Source organism: Ruditapes philippinarum, unplaced genomic scaffold (genome assembly GCF_026571515.1).
Source record: "Ruditapes philippinarum isolate M1 unplaced genomic scaffold, ASM2657151v2 ctg2091_1_1_1_1, whole genome shotgun sequence".
Classification (NCBI taxonomy): domain Eukaryota; kingdom Metazoa; phylum Mollusca; class Bivalvia; order Venerida; family Veneridae; genus Ruditapes; species Ruditapes philippinarum.
In genome coordinates, this window is record NW_026857143.1 from 219464 (window position 1) to 230223 (window position 10760).

Consider the following 10760-nt stretch of genomic DNA (forward strand, 5'->3'; position numbering starts at 1 on the left):
TTCATCAAACTAAAGTTTTCCATTTAAATATTTTAGGAATTTTCTAATATTTCAAAGTAAAAAGAAATAATTTTTGATCTTTGAAATATTTAGATATAAACACAACTGTAAATGTAAAAGGACTTTCATTGGAATTAAACAGCATAAATGTTTATATGAGCCGCGTCACGACAAAACCAACAGTGCGTTTGCGACCAGCATGGACCCTGCAGTCCGCGCAGTCTGATCAGGATCCATGCTGTTTGCTATCAGTTTCTCTACTTGTTATAGGGTCTGTAAGCGAACAGCATGGATCCTGATCAGACTGTGCGGATACGCAGACTGGTCTTGATCCATGCTGGTCGCAAACCAATTATGTTGGTTTTGTCGTGATATGGCTCATATTTCTTTCGTATTTCTAAAACAAGCCATATCACTGAAGGCGAAAGGGGTACCCCAAATGCAAAATAGGAATATGTAAAGTGCTATTCTGAGCATAAATTACCTTTCAAGGCATGCATCTAACAAATATGAACTAGGATAAAAAATAAAGGCTGCATCATAGCAGAAGGGCAAAAATCTATTCTTAGCATAATGCTGACCTTGTCCTTCAATTCAGTGACCTTTTGGTCAATAAAAGAAAGGCTGTATTAGCAAAGGCGTAACAGGCATATAATTAAGTAATATAAAGGGAAAAATAATTCAAAAACAAAGAAAGCCATAGTAATTATTTATAGAAAATGCACTGTGTCTCACTGATCTGTATGACTTGGAGAATTTTTAAGGAATTTCCTTCAATACAGTTATTCTTCAGACAAAAGTGTGACTGTCAGAGGGACAGATGGATGGACAATGAGGCAACTATATGCTCCCACCTGTAAAGGAGCATATAACAAATATATCACAAAATATCAAAGCACTTTAATGCCTTTGCATTGTGGGCGATATATGTTTAGGCAATATATGCAATAACAAGTACAACAAGCAAATTCGTTGAATTTATATCCCCCGCCGAGTACTGGTTATTATTAACACAACAACTGAAGACATAAGGCTATGCAACAGACCAGAACCATTTGATCAACTTTGGCAGGGGTCCTGTAAAGTTTGGTTGCTGTGCAGTCATTTGTTTCTGAGGAGATGTTGTTTAAAGAAATTGCTGACGACGCATGACGACGGACGGTGGGGGATCACAATAGCTCACCTAGATGTAAAAACATCTTAATCTCCAGACTTCATTATTCGTAATTTAGTGATGTTGATCATTATTCCTGTAAAGTTGGTTGATTCTAACTCAAGCACTCAAGGATCAAATAACAACATAATGAAACAGTTTTTACTAAGTCAAGGGAAATAACTCTACAAATACTGGATAAATCCACAAGCGAAACCCCAGGAACAAACTAAATATGCTGAGCAACTTTCCAATAAGGTTAAATGACTCTATGTCAAATCCTTTTTGAGTTACATGCGACACATGTTGAAAATTGCAAACATTTTTCTAAGTCAAGGGCAATAACTCTAAAAATACTAAATAAATCCAGACGAAAATACCCAGGTGCACAACTACACATGCTGATCAACATTCCTGTAAAGAATCATGACTTTAGGTCAAATACTTTTGAGTTACATGTGACACAAGTTGAAAATTGCAAATTTTACTAAGTCAAGGGCAATAACTCTAAAAATAGTAAAAATATCCGGACGAAAATACCCAGGTGCACAACTACACATACTGATCAACATTCCTGTAAAGTTTCATGACTCTAGGTCAAACACTTTTTGAGTTACATGCGACACAAGTTGAAAATTACAAAATTTTACTAAGTCAAGGCAATAACTCTAAAAATGCTAAAAATATCCAGATGAAAATACCCAGGTACACAACTACACATACTGATCAAAATTCCTGTAAAGTTTCATGACTCTAGTCAAATACTTTTTGAGTTACATGCGACACAAGTTGAAAATTACAAAATTTTACTAAGTCAAGGGCAATAACTCTAAAAATACTAAAAATATCCAGAAGAAAATACCCAGGTGCACAACTTCACATGCTGATGAACATTCCATAAAGTTTCGTTGAATTCCAGCCATTAGTTGCAGAGAACTACTCCGGAAACGAAATTCGGACGTTTTTACTAAGTCAAGGGCAATAACTCTAAAAATACTAAAAATATCCAGACGAAAATACCCAGGTGCACAACTTCACATGCTGATCAACATTCCCATAAAGTTTCGTTGAATTCCAGCCATTAGTTGCAGAGAACTACTCGGAAACGAAATTCGGACGTTTTACTAAGTCAAGGGCAATAACTCTAAAAATACTAAAAATATCCAGACGAAAATACCCAGGTGCACAACTTCACATGCTGATCAACATTCCCATAAAGTTTCGTTGACTTCCAGCCATTAGTTGCAGAGAACTACTCCGGAAACGAAATTCGGACGGACGGATGGACGGACGGACGGACGGAAGGACAACGCCAAAACTATATCCCCCTCCCGATTCCATCGGCGGGGGATAATAAAGGGTAGACTTTTGATTACAATAACATTAATAAATCTTTCCTTTGTAGGTAAAAGAAAAAGCAAGATTAATTTTCCTGTTAGCAATAACGAATAACATACCACCAGGAAACTGCGCAATTGAATTCTTACCTGAAAATAAACAAATTTACAGAATATCATAATTATTTCATTTTATGATGGATCTTTACAAAGGAATCTTTCATACTTAGCATAAACGCCCGTTTTCCTTTTTTCACTGGCAACCAGAGAAATGTTTCCGCTCTTAAAAGACAATAAAATATCAAAAATAATTAAATATAACAGAATACTTAATTAAGATATGATTGTGTTTTATGATCAACAAACAAGATAATTCATTGAAAAAAACAGGAAGAATTAGTGAAAATCAACAGCACACAAGTAAACTGCATTGAACTACAGATTAGAGTAAACAAAGAACAAAGTAGTAGGCTTGTTCTGAAATTTAAGAAATGTAGGAACAACAAGGTAAATACGCCCCCTTTTATTGTTGTTTCATTTGTTTTTGTTTTTTTTCCTCTTGTTTTGAATGCTTGTTTTTTTATACTTTCTTAAACTATTTTGTTTTAATTTTTTCAAAGATTTTACTTCATATATTCAATTAAAATGATTATTGGCCATAACATAAAACTTATAATAAACACACTGCAGGGAAGAGTGATGTTAATTTTAAACTCAGGGGCATTTATAAGAAAATTTATGGTACATTACTATTTACAATTTCTCAGGAAAAATTCCTAGAGAAGATCTATTTGAGATACAACTTAAAACCATATTATTTCAAATAACAAACATTTCAATACAGGAGCCAATAGTATGAATTGTCTTTCACTACAAATTAATAAGTAAATCCCTATTGGAGACTTCTGATGAAATGCAACAATTTCTCTCAAAATAATCAGAAATCAAACCAATGTTATAAATATCATTTTGATTGCATTGAAAACATATTTCTGATAAATATGACTGCTATATAATGTCATTATTGTTTTATACCTCATAAGTATAAAGTTAAACTTCAGTTTATTCCTTACAATTTACACAGTTAATTTGTTATGACATATCCTTTAACATGCTTGAAACATCTAAAAAAAAATTTCTTTTTGAAAGGGTTGTCTTAAATATTGATACCAAAACTGATAAATTTTTTGTCTAAGACTTACCTTTATTCTTGATATTTTATTTCAAGATGGAGTGATCTTGTCATGAATACAGTATGTATAACCTTAATAAAAGCAATCTTGCAGTTCAATGCCAAAAGCTGTAACTGGAAGTTTGTCTTCAAAACCTATCTTACCTATGTTAATGATATTAGAAATATCAATCCCTAAGCCTGCAAAATTATCACAATTAAGCCCATTGAGATCATAAAGTTCAAATAAAAATCTTGATAATACATTGAACTATACACACAGAAAATAAATGCAACCTTGATAATACATTGAACCACACATAGGAAAAACAAATGCAAAGTAAACATTTTAGTTCTAAAATTGCTAGTTTCTTATCAAAGATGTATAGAATTATATATTATTCTTAAGTGACTTTACATTTCCTCTACAAAACAAGTTAAGAAGAGGCTTGATGACCAAATCAACATTTATAACAGAGTGCAATATCCTCATACAGTTTGTTGTCCAAAATATAAAATTCCTTGATCTTAAGATATTTCTCTTAAAACCAAAAATGACTTGTGCTACAGCTTTCGGTTAGTGGACATATCTCTGTTGGGTCCATAAAGGAGTTCTGCAAATGATGAAATTGGCAGTTTATAAATACAGCATTTTTAATAAGAAAATAATCAACACTGATTGATGCTCCCCTTAAATGTCACTTTAAGAAAAACCTGAAAACATTGCTTTACTATGAGAAAATATCAGAAAATCTATTTGAAACTTCTGTGACCTTGACCTTGTTAACACAATAGATCTGAAATCAAGGGAAAGAGTAGAGGTCCATAAACAAGAGCTGTCGGTAGGACAGCAACGCTCGACTATTCTTAGTGCTTGATAGTAAAAAAAAATGCTTGATACAGTTACCTCCTCCTGTTTACAGGTTGGGTTCATGATGGTGAACAAGTGTGCAAAGTTTCAAAGCCATATGTCAATGGACTTTGAAAATATTTGAACTATTACAAAAACTTTAACGTAAATTCTAAGTCGAAAAGGGGCATAATTCTGTCAAAATGCTTGATAGAGTTACCTCCTCCTGTCTACAGGTTGGGGTCATGATGGTGAACAAGTGTGCAAAGTTTCAAAGCCATATGTCAATGGACTTTGAAAATATTTGAAGTATTACAAAAACTTTAACGTAAATTCTAAGTCGAAAAAGGGGCATAATTCTGTCAAAATGCTTGATAGAGTTACCTCCTCCTGTCTACAGGTTGGGGTCATGATGGTGAACAAGTGTGCAAAGTTTCAAAGCCATATGTCTATGGACTTTGAAAATATTTGAACTATTACAAAAACTTTAACGTAAATTCTAAGTCGAAAAAGGGGCATAATTCTGTCAAAATGCTTGATAGAGTTACCTCCTCCTGTCTACAGGTTGGGGTCATGATGGTGAACAAGTGTGCAAAGTTTCAAAGCCATATGTCAATGGACTTCGGAAATATTTGAACTATTACAAAAACTTTAACATAAGTGGTTACGCCGACGCCGACGCAGACGCCGACGCTCGGTGACTACAATAGCTCTACTTATTCTTATCGAATAGTCGAGCTAAAAAAGATGACAGAAGTCTGGCAGAAGGAACACTTAGTGAAAATGAACATCTAATAACAACTGAGGCTCTAATATTATTTTTATGAGGCTCTAATATTATTTTTATGAGACTCTAATATTATTTTTTTTATGAGGCTCTAATATTGTTTTTTGATGTGAACATTACTAGCTAAAGAAAAATCTTGTCAATGCAAAAAAGCATTCATCTAAAAAAAATGTACAAACGTAATTATTCTGGAAATAAATAGATATATATTTCCTTGTCAATAAGCCTTCATTGTCACGTAATGTTGTAATTGTTTCACTAAAGTATTTGGCAGAATTCTGAAGGAATCTGTCTTATTTCTGACACATTTGTGAATGATAATGTAATAATTAGTTACTCTAGAGATGAGCCCAGACACCAACCATTGCCAGTTACTGTCAGCCTTAATAACTGAAAAAGGCGGACATTTGTTATCAAAGCTACAAGCTTTCATGAGAAGAGTTGTGGACCTTTTTTTTTCAAGACTTTAAGATTTAGGAGCAAATCTGAAACCGGCTCCAGTCAGAAACTGTCTCTTAACTTATAAACTGATTTGGATATCATAAAATAAGTGTGTCTGCCACAGTGTCAGTTGTGTCTGAAATGTTTTTTGTTTGTACCAAACGATTTTTCTTGTGCAAAAAACAAAAATTTATAATTTTCTTATTGCAACCAAAACTGCATACTTCAGTATACTGAACACAAGCCCATTATTATTATGCTTTCGTTCCCAGGTTAATTCAAAATGGCTGGCATACGAAAACCTTGAGGCTACCTTGAGGCTTTGCTATGAACCCATGCCAATGCCAAAGAAGCCTTAAGCTTTTAAATAATTTCTATACATGTATTTTGCTTTAACTATAAATCTGTGCAGCTTTTATGATAAATCATCCTCCATCTTTATGATTAATTATTTTCTACCTTGTGAAAGTTTAAATACAGCTGCTACCATAAGAGATTATGGTCCTTTAAATATGTCTTTGAAATTGAACACTGTCTTGCTGTTGATAAAGGGCGGAGTGGCCATATGTTTCCTCAATAACCTTTGAAATCTTATATGCCTGGCATATAATTATATAACTCTAGACTATGTATTGAATGAAATTGACATAACAAACAGTTTTGAAATGTGGGTATATTAAGTTTTTTTTATTTATTCTTCGGAAAATGTTTTGTGGCTTTTATCTATAAGTACAGAAAAGTTAAGATTTCAGAGCAAAAGCCTAAATACTATAATAGACAAATGTCATACATTGTCATAATCTGTTTAAAGACATTAAATATAACATTTCATCAAATATCATCAGGCCATGGACAAATTATCAAAATACCATGATTAAACATCAACAGACCATGGTTTAAAATATCAATCTGCCTATGGTCAAATATCAACATAATCATTGTGGAAGATCATTAGACTATAGTCAAATATCATCAGAACATGATCAAATATCATCAACCAACAACAATATGATAAGACCATGGTCTAATACCATGGTTGATTATGTTAACCAAGGCAAGACCATGGTTAAATATTATTAGACTATGGTCAAATATCATCAGACCATGTTTAAATATCATCAACCAAGAATAATATCATAAGGCCATGGTCTAATATTGCCAGGGCAGCTTAAAGTAACCAAGGATAACATTAGAAAGAAACTGTATCAACAAGATGAAGGAACGTCAAACAATTAACAAAATACAAAAAGAAAGTACTACCCATAATAATTAAACAAATACAAATATAAAATCTTAATTGGGATACAAAAATGGAATAAAATTCTGTCTGAACATGATTCAATCAATTCACCAATATTGCTGCTATAAACTTACTCAACAAAAATTGACGCAACAGATATCAGTGAGGTGAAAGGATATATTAATACAAGTATATTGTCTGGCACCTTTTGAGTGATGAACATTTCAAGAAAATGCCAAAGTTATTGACAAGGCTAGAAGAGAAAGGAAGTTGCTTAGACTGAGACAAATTAGTATTTACAGTAACACCTCCACAGAGCAGCACACTTTGAGAGGCAAATAGCTTGGTTGTTGCTGAGGTTCTTTCTCTAAAAAGGTTAAATCTATAGTGAAGTCTTACTGTGGGAAAACCTGAAACTGTTGCTCTACAGAGTTAGTTGCTCTACAGAGTTAGTTGTTCTACAGATCGAGTTAGTTGTTCTACCAAGTTAGTTGTTCTACAGAGGTGATTGCTCTACAAAAGGATGCTGTATCCTAACAGAATTATTCTGTAATCAAGTTTTCTATAAGTAACAAAGTTGTAACTTTTAAAACTTATTCTTGCATAAAAACTCTGCATGCCAGTACAATGTATATACTAACAGAGAGGATAATATGCACCAATTAATAAAATCACTGTAGACTTAATGGCTTTAAATGTATGTGGGTGATTCTGCAGATGTTAAAGCATGATATTGGTGGCATTTACCATATATTTTATTTCATGCTTTTTAAGTGATTTTAAGTATTTTTTACTGATTTTGCCGCGTAACGTCGCGCATTCTCCTTTGTGACGTCATCACATCATGACGTCACATCATTAATTTTGAAATATAGTTCTGTTAAATTTTGTCAAATTTTGTTACATTTTTAATATGATGTATGGTGACATCGACTTTCTTTTCCTAAAGAAGCAAAATTTACGCATGACAGCATTTATTTCTGCCTGTTATTCCATTTCGGTATGATTTTCTATTCATCAGCATTCAGATATAGTCCTGCTACTGTGAAAATTATATTTTATAAATTTCACTAGTGGTTTATCAGAATATAATCATCTGATATATTACAATAAAACACTGGAAAGCATGAAATAAATGCTAATAAACGATGGTATCACCATTAAAAACATTGTAGCATGTCAGTTTCGATCCTTAAGTCAACCCAAAAGATACTTTTTTGATCCAAATAATCAAAAGCAAGAAAAATTTTATTCTTTTTTCTGACAGCTGAGTTATTTTAACAAAATACATGAAGCTATAAAAATTTTCATAAAGACATATTATACCAAATGAATAAATGGATTATTATTCAATATAAGACATACAAGACATTATTTTTGCAAAAGATACAAAATTTCTCTTAGATTCTTAAAAATATTATAATTATAAAGACGGAAAAACTAATTAGATTATTCTTAGTGTTGTCAAAATGCACTTTTTTATTTAAAATATTTAAGTTAAGTAATCATTCTAAGTGCCTAAGTAATGGTTGTGATATATAGATATTTCCTGGAGGAATATATATATATATATATCCCATAAACAGCAGCTTTATCAACTCTATATTAAATACTGAATAAGCAACCTTTAATGGGTTTCTTGCACTTCTGTTTAGAGTTGCAAGATAACAAATTGAATGCTTTTTGCAACTTATTTAATGGGAAATTAATGTTTATAAATGGTTTTCACAACCCTGAGAGATGGGGGAAAAGTTAAGAATATATTCCAGTGTTTATGTTTCATTTACAAGAATGATTGGAATAAGTTAGAATAACAAAACCACAGTTAGATTTATTGTCTGAATCAATAATTCTGCCAAAATTTGAATAATTTTAATGATGTTTCATATAATCAGTTGCCATCAGGAGGCCAGCCAATCCATTTATCATGAATAAAGATTTTTCTTCTTTGACCAAGGGCCATAACTCCTTACCATTAATTATAAAGGTGATTTAGCAAGTTTGATCCAGTGCTGACAATATATAATTAAGTAAATAATTAAATTAAGTTCAGCATAATATCTGCAGGTGAGAAAAAACTGACAAAAATGAAAAAACAAGTCTTGATGGCCTTTTAAAAGGCTCACCCCTGAGTAAACAGTGTAACGTAAGTTTCATATCCATTGCTGCTTAAGGAAGTGTAAACAGGTAACTTTACGACAAAAAGAAGACACATACTTCTCTTGCCCTCCAGCTTCAGTAACTACATGACTTCAAACAATTCCCCAAACCTTGCACCCATAGCAAACCCTTTTCTTATTTATATTATGGCGAAAGTCCATTAGAAAGTTGTATAATAACACATTCAAGGTAGGTCAATAAATGAAAGCTTAATGTAAGAAAAGCAGCTTAAGATAGTTGTCTACTTTATGATGGAATATCAATAAAAGCTGCAATTGCACCATCACCTAACAAAATAATATGCAGAAATCTGTCTGTTTATATACCTTCTGTTGTAATATCCAGACATAGAATGTATCTCAATCACACAGACCTAATACTTAAATAATACTAAAGCTATCATTTCCCCGGAGATTACCGCAGAAAATTAAATCTTGCCCTGCCTAAAAATACTGCAATCTATGTTTTATTACAATAAAATGCATATCAATCTGTAAAATATATATATTACATATATATTTTCTAAAAACTACAAATATTTCATTCGTACCAACAAAAAATTACAGACTTACATCTGTAATTTGAAGAAATTCGGTTACGATACATAAAATAATGACTGAATAACAACTAACATTATCCTTTATTTCTTGATGTTGGTTTTTTAAGTAACTACACAAGAGACCTTTATGAATATATTGTGTCAGAATTTCATGGTATATCCTACAAATTAGTTAGATGGGTTGTTTTATCATAATATTACAGAGCTTTTAGATTCTTTTGTTTGTTTATCTGGTTTTACACCAAATTCAACAAAATGTTTGGTCATTTCTGTGGTCAGTCCACCTTAAACTGGTTTTCATGGATAACTTACATGTAACCATGATTCAGTGGTGCCAGGCTCAGACTCAATGTCTGTGATCAATTGTCACAGAAAAATTTCACCTTGTCAAAGGATTGACCGGAGCAACCTCTAAATTGAAAATCCAATGCTCTCACTTAGTGTCTTTATATTATTTGTCATAGAACCAGATTGAGCAAATGCTTTGAAATTTTGCACATTAAGTTCTATTAGTTCAGACCTATATCAAATGTTTCATAAAGTCCAGTGATCTAAAAAAAAACCTTTAATATATATCAATCCATCCTGAATCTGGGGTAAACCTTGCTTAAATCACGGCAGACAGGATATGACATTTTGTATTGCAATTATCCGGAACAGGATTATTTCAAGAACAAGAATAATATTTGATAGATTTCTAATGAGAAGTGATGGAAAGTCAAGCAAATAAATTAATGACATAAAATTATTCCCCAGTTGACTGGCTCTCGTTAGAACAATGAACTATATATTCACTGCCTCTTGTTACATCTCAAAGCTTTTTATCTCATTAACAATTTGACCTCCCAGAAAGCAAAATGTAACAACCAGTTGTAGCTATTTTTTCAGGCGAAGTCCATCTGAGATCGCTTTCACTTCGGAAGGAATTGAATATTACAAAGATTTTCATTAGTCATTTTAAAATTGCAAACTGAAATCCGGGAATCTCATTGGCGATTCTAAAATGTGTATAATAATCTAAAGGATCTATCTGAAACGCATATACGTCCAAATTATAAAATA

The 10760-nt window shown here is 32.2% G+C and overlaps 1 long non-coding RNA gene across 1 annotated transcript; it reads right to left on the bottom strand.

Moving 5' to 3' along the window:
• Window positions 1–1195: 1195 nt before the first annotated feature.
• Window positions 1196–2508, bottom strand: LOC132748928 (uncharacterized). Its single transcript, XR_009628335.1, has 2 exons — window positions 1642–2508; window positions 1196–1480 (listed from the first exon to the last, which is right to left on the bottom strand). It is a non-coding gene; the product is annotated as an uncharacterized LOC132748928 (long non-coding RNA).
• Between the last annotated feature and the right edge of the window lie 8252 nt (window positions 2509–10760).